Source organism: Amphiura filiformis, chromosome 1 (genome assembly GCF_039555335.1).
Source record: "Amphiura filiformis chromosome 1, Afil_fr2py, whole genome shotgun sequence".
Classification (NCBI taxonomy): domain Eukaryota; kingdom Metazoa; phylum Echinodermata; class Ophiuroidea; order Amphilepidida; family Amphiuridae; genus Amphiura; species Amphiura filiformis.
Window position 1 is genome coordinate 6997912 of NC_092628.1, and position 12807 is coordinate 7010718.

Below are 12807 nucleotides of genomic sequence, written 5' to 3' on the forward strand. Positions count from 1 at the left end.
GCTTTCGTGATTACTTTGGTCAACAAAAGTGCTTATCGGTGTGAAGTGTGGTCCATAAAAAACAAGTGCTTGAAAAATGGTAAAGTTAACATTTAACTGTACATTAAACTTTGTAAATTACTTTTATGGGTTCAGAAAATCGATCAATTGTGTAGCGAGCATGATAATGTGGTTCACTGTGAATCACTCAAGCAAAGTATTTATTATTTTAAAAAATGAGGACTAAGTTGTTTGACCATGGACGTACTAGGCTAAATAGCTCTAAATCCGGGACTAAATGGACGTACTAAATCCTATTTTAGTACGTCCGGCCATCATCTGCTTCATTGTCCACTTTTTGCTTCCTTGCCTTCTAAGTTTCTTGGTTTTATCCGGGGGGGGGGGGGGTACTCAGTACAAATGACCATACCATGCATACGGGGACGCGGTGCCGCAAATATGAGTAGCATTTTCAGCCTTTTGGTATATCAATGACCCCTTTTTTCAAAGCCTATTTTGGTATATGAATGGGTCCTTTTTTCAAAATTTTCTCAATTTTTTCGGAAAATAGCCCAATTTTCCCCTAATCTAGCCAAAATTTTCAAAATTTTCCCAACAGGTACATTTCTCCGATAAAGTGTTCAAGTTTGATCTCAGGAATGACAAAATGCCAACCACGAAGAATTCATGAAAATCATTCAGAATCGTAAACTTTAAAAGTTTCAGAACACGAAACTGAATGCATGGGTGATTTTTCAACAATACTTCATTTTTGAGCAATATTACTTGTACCGTTGTACGTATTGGGGTAACGTATCTGGGGTAACGTATATCTGTGAAGCCATTTCCCACCTTTGTCTTAATCGTGCAAGTGTAAAAACTTACCGACTTAATATACTTTATAACTAGGGGTTAATACCAGCTAATGAAAAGTACCTATAATCCATTATATGCGCGCATGTTTAGCGAGCAGGGACTGTGACATACGGAACGCACCTTGGCTGGCGACCATGGAGGAAAACAATGCATGGATATGCATAATTATTTAACGTGCCTCCTAGCACGTTCGTGCAGTGAGATTTCAAATCCGTGCAGTGAGAATTAAAATTACGTGCTTAAGATATTTATATGCCATTCAACAAATTCAATAGGGACGGCTTGATAACGCCTTCTGTATGGTCCCTTTCAGGTAGTTTGGGAACCGCAAGTAGATCGTCAGCCCCCTTTGCTCACGACAGTGTTTACAACCAATACAATTTCTGAACAATTTCTATTAATTTTGCCAACGTGCGTGATTTACGGTGGATTACGACACCGCCTGGCTATTGCAATTACAACAATGGGAGGGAGAGAAGCTGAGAGACAGGGTAAAAACTGTACAATTATATAAATTTATATTGGTATAAATTGGTCCTATTGGAGTACATCCTAGGGCCCAGTATAGTAGTGTCCAATTATTGGATACATACTGGGGCCAAGGACGTTATGGATGGCAATGGTGGGTTATGCAAGGTTGGCAATAATTATGTGTGAGCTGTCCCTCCACCCCCTCCCAACACACCATTCATCAGAGCCAGTGACATAGGTCTAATTGTGCATAAATACTGAGGGCAGGGGGAAGTTGCTTCCCTGCCTCGAAATGCAGAGATAAACTTTACAACCATTTGCGATTTGACCTAAATTTTCTCGCGCCTCTCGCGCATCAGAAAATAAATATGCAAAGGTGTATCGATACATCTGACTACCATAATGTATATAGGTGCAGTGTAACTGTTTCTAAACAATTCATATATTCATAACTCATATCAGTAGCGTAGCCAGCGGGGGCAGTGAAAGAAAAAAGTGCCCCTCAGACCAAAGGGCAAAGGAAAAGAAAAAGGGCAAGGAGCCCCTTTTCCATCAAAATTCACCCCGATCATGGGTCAAAATAGTGTAAAATACAAAACAATTTAGCGCTACGCGCGCACATTGTCACAATAAAGTCATTTTTATCTCGATCATGGGCAAAAATAGTGTCAACTTCAAATTTTTGCACGCTACGCGCGCACATTGTCCCAATAAAGCCTCTTTTGGAAGCTCGAAGACATGTACAGTCTCTCTAAAAACAAAAATTGCATTTTGCAACTACAATTTTTTCAGATGTGCCCCTGAAATCAGTTTATTTTGCACCCCCCCCTCCCCCCCGGCCCACCCCCTCTGATCAAGAAAGCTGGCTACGCCCCTGACTCATATAATGGCTAAAATATCACTCATTTTGGAGATCAAAGATAGTTAATTTAATGAAAATCTTACGGCCTGCTTTTACGACACACAATAGCTTGTCGGAACTAATGTTTCTTTTTTCCTCGTATGGCTACCAATGTCATACATATAATTATATATATAATTCTAAAGAATACCACACGCATGAACACAGTACAAATGATTTTGTAGTGTAACGTTTCAAGTTCAGGTCCAAGGTCAAAGTGAAACTAGTGATCTGTACCATTTCCAAAATAGACACTACAGCTACAACGACAAGTAAAAACCTCGTACGACGCAAAAGACAACATGTTTAAACCATTCTATTGTATTTACCTTGAACCGATTTAGTCCAAATACGAATGATGAGTATAGAGGAATCGCGAAATATCTGATACTATTAGTAATTGAACAAGAAGTAATGATTTCAGTGATTTACGCGGTTCATACGATTTGTTCTGTTTTATTGCAAAAAAGATTTGTATTTTTAACTTGCCTCAGTATTTTTGTGTCAGTTCCTGCAGAACTGACACCTTTAGTACAGGTTTGACGATCACGTGACAATTCGAATCATCATATCGAAATATCACGTGGGTAAAAATATCAATATCGATATCAATACTATTCGTCAATTCAGCCCCAAACCAATTCGCCCACATGCTAATTCGAACCCTGTATATTGAAGTACAAAAAGTTGGCCAAAACTATTTCGTGATTTTCTCCATAACCGTTGTTTTTACACCAAATCTGTATATTTAGATGCCTTGATGTCTTGCATTCGGTCACAAACCAATTCGTTGTACTTTGTGCACTTAACCCTCTATCTTTTAAACCAAATATCCTAAAGAGTCGTGTGATATGTCGAACTTTTCCTCAGGTCATAAAGAACAAAAAAAGTCAGCGTTCGCGTATCTGTACGTAGCCCGGGTACGTAGCCGTAGTTATTGTGGCCCTCACAACACGGGCTTCCGGTGAGCTGCCGGTCCTAGGAAATGGAATATTACTGATAAATATAATAATATAAAGATGGCAAAATCAGTAAACCAGTTTAAGTTACAAATAAAGAAAAGTCTAATAAAAAATTACATCTAATATTTAGGCATTATTTAATGACCTCACCCATCCCCACCCCAACTATCAATTTCTTCTGTGAACTGTGGAATGTCTATATGAAATGTTATAAATATTTATATTGCTTCTTTCTTTGCATGTTCTTCTCCTCTTTCTTTTATTTGTTAGCTTTGTGTAATTGTATGTTGTAACTTAAGGCAGTGTAAGGGGCGCTCGCTTCAGGCCTTTTGAGCATCTCCTCATTCAAATGTTGTGTCTTTTATATATATTTTGTATGTCGATTTGTATGAAAATAAAATGATGATGTATGATGATGATGATGTACATCATTTCCTACAGAGTCGTGAGATATGTCAAACTTTTCCCTTAGTCATAAGGAACAAAAAAAAGTCAGTGGTCGCATATCTGTAGGATCATTGGTTAATAAGATATAGTCACTTTTTTAAAATTTTAAACCAAATATCTTAGAGAGTCGTGCCATATGTCAAAAAGGAACAGAAAAGTCAGTGGTCGCATATCTGTAGGATCATCGGTTAATGAGATATAGTCACTTTTTTGTACGTTGTGCACTTAACCCCTTGTTTTTACTTCTGGATATCGTTTGGAGTCAAATGATTTTTCATTTTAAAGCTTATGATATATTTTCTAAACACGAAATAAAACAAAATTGACCGCCAGCCGACTTTACAGCTGTTTCGTGATGGACGGTCACATATATTCATTAACATATTAAATCGTTTATCCCTTTTGGTCGATATCGAATTGGTTTGTGGCTGACTTAGCTTGGGGCCAATGCATGAATTGGCATATGGCCAAGTCAACTGTGGACGAATTGGTTTGGGCCGAATCGACCTGATACCAGGAAATGCCGAAAAATTACGTACTTTTACAAGGCAAAAAGCAACTTTTCTAGGCATTGTTGACATGGTGCCCCCGCTAAAGAAAGTTTCCTACTATAAAGACCTACCTTTTGAGATGGTTTGTACGGTTTGAAGGTGCACAATTAACAATAAGCTTAAAATAAGACGCCGTTACCGCCGGTTCATCATCAACGACTTTGACAGATGACGTCATCAGACGCAATCTCTGTCTTGATAATATCGACATGGACTAATATATAGAGCACGTAGTGTGATGGACTGGAAACTTCACGCATCGATCTGAGGACAGCTTTCAAACATAAGTCTTGATAGTAATACGCTGTTTTAATTAGCCTATATCTGGTGGCAACAGCATTTTTCTACAGTCACGTGATAATGGCACCGGCCGATAATACACGGGGGAAGCCGACGGTGTCCACATCTTTTTTTTTCCTTTTTCAGCTTTTTGTATTTTATCTGTACTTGGAGCTGGTGGGGGAGAGAAAGCATAAAATACATTCAGGAAAAAATACAACTCGAACCAAAGATCAAGGCTCCATTTCAAATTTAAACCTAAAAAATCACTCATTTTTGAAACCGGACGTTGTTCAAATTTGCGCCAAAACTTCAGCTCTGAAATAAAATATTGGGATTTTTTCTCAGATTCCTTTATGTAGACACTTGCCAGAAGCAAATGAGCTGAAAACGGGCGAATTTTGACAATTATCTTTTGAAAATAAAGCCACAACAAGCTCAAATAAGCGGTGGACTATTTTAACCGAATTTCACTGGTACATAAATCGTGGAGTGATTTGGTGGTGCGCCATCTGAAAAGATTTGAAGAATAGAAGGCTGACGTTGCGCCAAAACATGTGGGCCTATTTAATGATATATGAACTACCACTCATGTTCTTGTCAGCGCTACAGTGCAAAACTTCTCTTTAACATTACATTCAAATAATAATTACATTGTAAATTGGAACTGACACCAATTTTTTTCAGGAATACTTGTTTAATGATATACACTCTCACAAACTGGAAAGACCAAGACCAAAAACATATTTAAGTTTAAGGGCTCAGATAGGAACGTTTGCACAATATTTTTTGGGACCTGTCGAGAGTACATCAGAATTACATGATTGCATTCTGAATCGAGGAACATCCTCCTGATTTAGATCTTTTGGGGGGAAATGTGTATCTTCAATACGAAAGGTCAGCATTTTCAAATGATGATCGGCTTTTCCTCCCAGCTACATACTATTTAAGTACATATCATTAGATTTAAGTTTACTTCGAGGACTGTTAAATATCAAAATATCGATTTTAAAATTTGCCATAAAATTTGTATTATATCGGGAATTTCAGAAAATCAAAAGTACTTGGCATCAGAAGGACACTCCTTGTATTTAGAATGCAATTTGGTGTGTCTGATGTGCTCTTATGCAACTTTGCGAAACTTCCGAGTAAAAAATCATGGTAAATTGCATTCTTGCACTGCTTCATCAAAATACCCCAAAGCATCTTCATTATTTGGGCTGAAATAGTCTGAAATTAATTTTTGGAGGGCGCTTCACGCGCAAATCGTCCATCTCAAACAGGCACAAAATATGCTTGCCGCGGCCCCTTAATTTTAATGCTTTCGCCGCTGTTTAAAAAGTAACAAAATAAAAGCAAGAGATTTAGCACGTTTGTAGTGTCAAGTGTCCAATCACTAGCAGGTACTTAGGTCAAAATGAGTCACTAAAAATGCGTGATTTTAACTTGTGATATTGTTTTTTAAATTTCCAAAACTCCAGAGGACACAAGGACATCCCCCTCCCCCCACACACACCCACAAGCGCGTGGCCACTGGTCGATCACCGAGACTTTACATTCGCCAACGCACAGCGTCCCCATCCCTATATCTTCGTGTCAGAAATTGCCATGATATTAGGGCGAACCACTAGTTGTTCAACAGCAGGGCATGGCATGGCGATTTTGTTCCGCCGTGATTTAATAGTTTCGAGATAAAAGGCCGAACACCCCAGGCAAAACCACCTGTACGATGCTCATTACCCTTTTAACGCTTCTAACTCAAGCAAATTCGATTTTTTTTTATCAGTTTATGTTTTAAAGCCGCAAGCGGAAAATTCAATACCCAGAGTAAAGGTTATCATATTCTTTCAACATATATATTCATGTGCAAGCCTTACAAAAGTTTTGCTCAATAGAAAATATAACGAAATATATTCAAGGATTTGAGATTTTATTATATCAATAGTAAACACACCAGCATAGGCCTATGTAGCTATAGGAGCGTGGTCGGGTCACACAATATCATATCAATCCAATTAACCAATGAGATACCAATATACCAATTGCTTACCAATTGGAGTTATTTTTTGACCCTCGGCAGCTGGCGCACAGCGATATTTCACCTATTGACAACGTACCAAATTATTATTTCTCTACTGGACTCGAACCCAAGACTGCATTGTACCTTTTGTCATGGTTGTACCAAGCACGGCCAAAGCATGTTCAAGAGACAATACCAGGCATTTATCATGAGGGCTACCATGCTGGTATCATGAATACTCGGATAAACTCTTTTGTTCATATTGCTAACAGAGTATTCTTGTGATGAGTTAATAAAAAATCGCTCTAGGAACTTCAGAGTTTAACTGATACCATGAGGTATAGTTACATTCCATGATATTAAACTGACTCGCTTTTATAAACCTCTACCTGTTTAAGTATGTCTGTGTGCTGTAATACATCCGATCGCATGCCGAGGCGTTGAATATGTAGTAAAAGGCAGGTCCGATAAAATCCGAAGATATGAACAAATTGATGGTTGAAGGCGGAAAAATGGCGGAAGATGCCATATGCATGTATCTGTGCATTGTACTTGCATACACCCTAGAAAACTTCCAAAATTTTCAATGAAACTCGAAAAATATTGTAAAATTGGAATTCAAAATGTCATCATCATATTGGCCTTTGATGACAATTTTATCAAAATAGCCCTTCGGAAATTGCTTGAATCTATTCAAATATCAACCCATTTATTTTTTACAATACAGTATGAATTCTTGGGAATATGAGAGTTGTGAAATGATCTTCTACATGCCGGGTTTTGTTTTGAAATTTGTTGTATGGATAGTTTTCATAGTTCAGTTACTCGGGATGTTTCGGAAACGCCTCAAAATATCGCCGTCAAACATTCCCGTATATCAAGAGATGGCGCTATTTTTTGGGTAGGGAAATATCGCTGTGTCTATGCAAAAAGTATTTACCTGATGTAGACGATGTGCAACGTGCAGTGAACTTTTTCTTCTAAAAAAGCCCCTGTGCATAATCAGCTTTATTGGTTTATACTTTCTAGGCATGTTGGGCTATTCACCCCCTAAAGAAGACATGGGATTCCCAAAAATTTTCACCAAATTTTGCTCTGGGAATTCCCAAAAAAAATGGCCTTTATGCTCACAACCCTAAAGAAGACATGGGAATTCCCAAGAAAAAGACGACTTTTAGGCTTGGGAATTCCCAAAATTTTTTGGCAAAAATTTGCCTGTCTTCTTTAGGGACACTGGGAATTCCCATTTTTGTAAGCATTTTTTTTTTCAAAATGGGAATTCCCATTTGTTTTCGATAAAATTTTGGTTTGGGAATTCCCAAAAATTGATGGTAAAAATTTACATGTCTTCTTTAGTCCCATTTTCCCCATTTTAGGAGTGCAAATTTTCCTCCCAAAGGGGTTGTCATTATTCTGGAAACCTTAAAGACGACATGGGAATTCCCAAGAAAAGGACACCTTTTTAGGAGTGAAAATTTCACCACGTCGGCCATTGTTTTATTATTTTCAAAACCCTAAAGAAGACATGGGAATTCCCAAGAAAAATGTCCCCTTTTTTAGGAGTGGGAATTACCCCCCCCCCCCTTGTAATTATTCTTAAAATCATAAAGAACTAAAAAGAAGACACATGAATTCACAAGAAAAAGACCCTTGTTTCTTTTTCAGGAGTGGACATTCCGAAAAGAGGATTCTCTAGAATTCCCGAGAAAAAGACCTTTTTCAGGAGTGGGAATTCCCAAGAAACTATTCTTGCACATATCATATAGGGTGGAAAAGTTTGGTTCAAAAAATACACAATTTTGTTCTTCTCTGATTTACCACCATCAAAACTTCTTGTGTTAAAACCAATGTGCTAAGAACATTGTAGGCTTTCAAAAAAATCAAACTTGTAATAATGAGTTATGTTGCCTTGCTGCTGAGATACAGCACAGATCCTAGAAATCAGGATCTGTGGATACAGTGTGTTCAAAAATCATACATAATTTTAAAATATTTTATGACTTTCTCAATCAAAACTATGAGCCATTTCCTAATCAAACCATCTTCATACAAATGTCCATTAAAAGGTATGTAAGATTTGGAATTCAAACCAAATTTAACATGACGTGAGCTCGGTGGGGGAGGACACTTCAATTTGAAATGGATATAAGTGTAGGGCTGGCACTTTTGCACTAAGGGGCATTCGGTGAGAGCAAAATGTAAAAAATATGGGGTCAATGGGTGAGAGCATGATTTTGGGCATTCGGTGAAAGCAAAATGTAAAAAATATGGAGTCATTGGGTGAGAACATGACTTTTTTTAAATGGATCTTTGGGTGAGAGCCAAAACAGCGCCACAAAAACCTCAAAATCAAATTTCTAGTTCTAAATGGCTTCAAATCAGTGATAAATGAAAGTTGCTGTTAAAATTGAACTTGTAAGGGTCTTTGGGTGACAGATCAAATGAAAAACATACTGCAGTTACTGTCCGTTTTCCTATACACAATACACAGTGCTCTTTCCCATTGACGCGTGACCTTTACAAATAGCCCTACGTTAACAGTATGGGGATATGACTAGTTAACGTCGCTGTGTGAAAAATAACCGGCCAATATCAAAAGTACTCTTCTAAAGTTCTAGAAAATATAGTTTTTTAACATGTCCTAAATTTTTAGCTAATTTAGATGTTTAAAAATATTCGTACTTTGGTGTTTTAGTTAATGTTATAGGCAATAGTACATTGCCTAGTTAACGTCGCTGTGTGAAAAATAACCGGCCAATATTAAAAGTACTCTTCTAAAATTCTAGACAGTATAGTTTTGTAACATGTCCTAAATTTTCAGCTAATTTAGGTGTTTGGAGAGGGTCGTACTTTTGTGTTTTAGGAAGGACATGTAAACGACAGATAACACCAAAAATATGAAGAAATTATTTCCAAACCGTGTTAAGTCAAAAATCATTATGTTGCTCATTTTCAAGAATGCTGGTTTACAAAAAGCACGCCATTGTCTGATTTCGTGAACAAAGCCACACATAACATTGTTTCCTTTCGTTTCCTTTATAATCGGTTACCCAACTGAAGCTATGAATACCAGCTTTAATGCGATATCGCACATGAAAACAGTCACTTGTGCACAACCAGAGAAGATCCGATTTAATCAGTTGAGCTGTTTCAATGAGTGTTATCTTGGTTTAATAGCTTTTAATGGGGTTAAGTCCTGCAAAGGTCGAGATGAATTCTACTGTAGACATGACTGCATCATGAGGGTCTTCGGGTGACAGAACATGTGTTCGTAAAAAAATATGGGGTCTTTGGGTGACAGCGACGCTGAAAAAAGGGGGTATTAACAGCTCTACATACGCGTCACCTCCAAAGTTGGAGTGCCCCCTCCCCCCGGGACGTGAGCACATGCCCAACTAGACAGATATCCACATTGACATCAAAATTGCTGATGTAGACATGATTAGCCTTCGCAAATTTATCTCATACTATGCAGCAAAAATAGTAATGTGTAGCGTAAGTCATCTCGGGACAATTCTATATATTATGTAGACCTAATCCAAAAACAGCTAATATTTCATGACCATGATGACTAGTTATATTAAATTGCTGGTGAAATCTTACAACAAAACCTCATTATGTAGTTGAAAATTAGATTTTAATAACTAGTCAGTAAGTATTTTGCAGTATCTCAGTACCAATGAAGTTGTGACTGTCCTTTTTTTAATAATATCACCATTCACCAATATACGTACTAACCCTAACAACAGCCCTAATCCTAAACATAATCCTAACCGTAACACTGATGCCTAACTCTAACTAAACCATAGGCCTAATCCTAAAAACATACTAAATAAACTTTAAAGAAAGTATAGCATAAATAAATAAATTTTGGATTTATAGCATGCCCATGTAACAGTGACATTACCATTATTTTTCGGGGCGTGTAAAGGGCGGTTAATTTTCAAGTGGGAGTAAAATAGTCCAAAAACTTTAAAGAAATCTTTAAACAATGTGGGACCATATTTCAAAACATTTTGCTGGTTTTTGTAGTAAAAATTACCCCTAGAAATGGAGTAAAAATAACCCCTATGATATGTAGTAAAAAATTACACCTATAGAAGCTTATAAAATGATGTAGGGGTTTGAAGTTTCCCCCACCTCTCCTGCCATGCAATGAATAAGTTTGATCATGTTAATAGTTGCGGAAGAGCAAACTAATTCGTATCATTTAGAGGCCTGCCACCAATGTCCACAATGATCACAGACAAATTTAAGCAGTTGCTACTTTCTTGTTTCCAAGCAAGGCAATTAAATAATATTAAGAGGGAGCATGCTCATCTCTTATACTTTCACTTGCCTGATCCTGAGCCCGGTCCCCTCGCTCCCTTTCCAGTCATTTTTCTCCATTCCTGCATGCGTAACAACTGGACTTTTTGACCACCTATAGACATTCCTGAATTGTTCAACACATGGTCTTTTTGTCTTGTTGGTGGTCGTCCTAATTGTCTCAAGACATTGAAGTCATTCACAGGCTTGGAATGGGAGTTGTTCTACAAAGTAGGGGCAATCTAACAATCAAACCATATCAATTGCCACAGAGAAACTTTTTCAACAACAGATTTTTAAACATGTTAAAGGTAAATCACAACAACAAAATGGGATGTTTTATTTCAGGCTGATATTTTTTATAATATAAGTGAATAAAAAAATCTTCACCGTCTCATCTTGACACATGTGCTGGGAATTTAATAGAAATCATCTTTATTCAAACAATTCAAATAAATATCATATGGGGTACTCATCATGCGCAAATCGTAAAAACGTGCAGAATAGAAACTCTGTGGCAGGCTCTGTGGTATCTGATATCGTGTAAATGAGTCGCTAGGCCTATCTCGAACAAAATCGTGAGTCATATTTTCACATCATTCTGATTGGAATTTGAAAGATCTATAATGGTACAGGGTGTCCCAAAAATAAACAGAACCCTCATTGCACCCTCTTTTTCCTCCTATTTCTGAAAAGTTGATCACAATGATCAAATATATTTTGGTATGTAAAGAAACCTTTAATCGTTAGCTTTAATAAACCAAAAGAATTATGAAGATATGCTCTTTTAAAGAAATGTACCCGGTTTTCACTCGGTACACAGATGAGGTTTGGCTTTGGAGTGGTCTGCAAGATCACCAGACCTCACATATGGAAAGGTTTATCTACAAAAACAATTTTCTTATAGACCATCATGCGCACACTTTCCACCCTGAGCACAAATTTTCGTCCAAAAGCTCTCAAGCAAGCAGTGATTGTCTCCACTGCAGTCTTTGATTACACTGCACGGTTGAGTGAATAGCATCGAAGAGCTGTGGAGCTTCTAGCTGAAAAATAGGCCTCTTTGATTTGTTTTTGTCGAAACCTTCAAGTATTCCCAGATTTTTTTTAATATCAAACGAAAGCTAACACTTCCCTTCCCCAAAAAACACTTTTCGTCACTAGGTCAACAGATAGCAAGGCGAATGTGGTAAATCTGTTGAAAACTTCCTATCCAAGCACATTTTTTTACCAAAATGTAGGTTTTAAAAGTCAAAACCTCAAGTGTTTCTTACAATATTTTTCAAATTTTGTGTGTCATTAAATGAAAAAGCACACTTATATTGTCCATATACTAGCGTCACTAGAATGAGTAATGGCCATCAATTCTCATTAAATTGCAAATCTTGTGCAAAAAGTCACAATTTTTGACTGGTTTGTCATACAGTTGTAAATTCAATGAACTGTGAATTTGTTAAAAGAGCGCTTACAAATTGATATGCACCGCTTGATTTCTTCCATTGGGGCAACATCCAAAGCGAGGATCATTTAGCCTCCAACTCCAAGATCTTCGCAACCATATTACTGCTGCATTCACAAGTATTGGTATGCAATGCAATTGATGTAATGAGGACCAGGGCTGAAACAGGTATTTGTCAAGGAGGCAACCAGGTAGAAGGCAGAGTAGACTACTCCGTAGACCACTTGCCCATTGTGCATACTCTGGATTTTGTATTTAAGCTTAAAACTCTGATTTAATTAATGTGTGCACAATTGATAGATTTTCACAACTGATCTTTTCAGTCACCGTATTCCCTCTGTCTGCTTCCCAAGTGGACTTCTGACTTTGGATTGCGGTTTGCATGCTTAACACGGCTGTCTATGGATGAGATTGCCTACTAAAATTGGCCATGATGTAATGCATCTTTAAATGGATCTGGCTTGTGATTGGTCGCCCAGATCTTGTTATGGTTTAAATCCTCCGGACACCACCAACACAAAGGGCGGTATAGTTGTGTACCATGTAGTTATTAA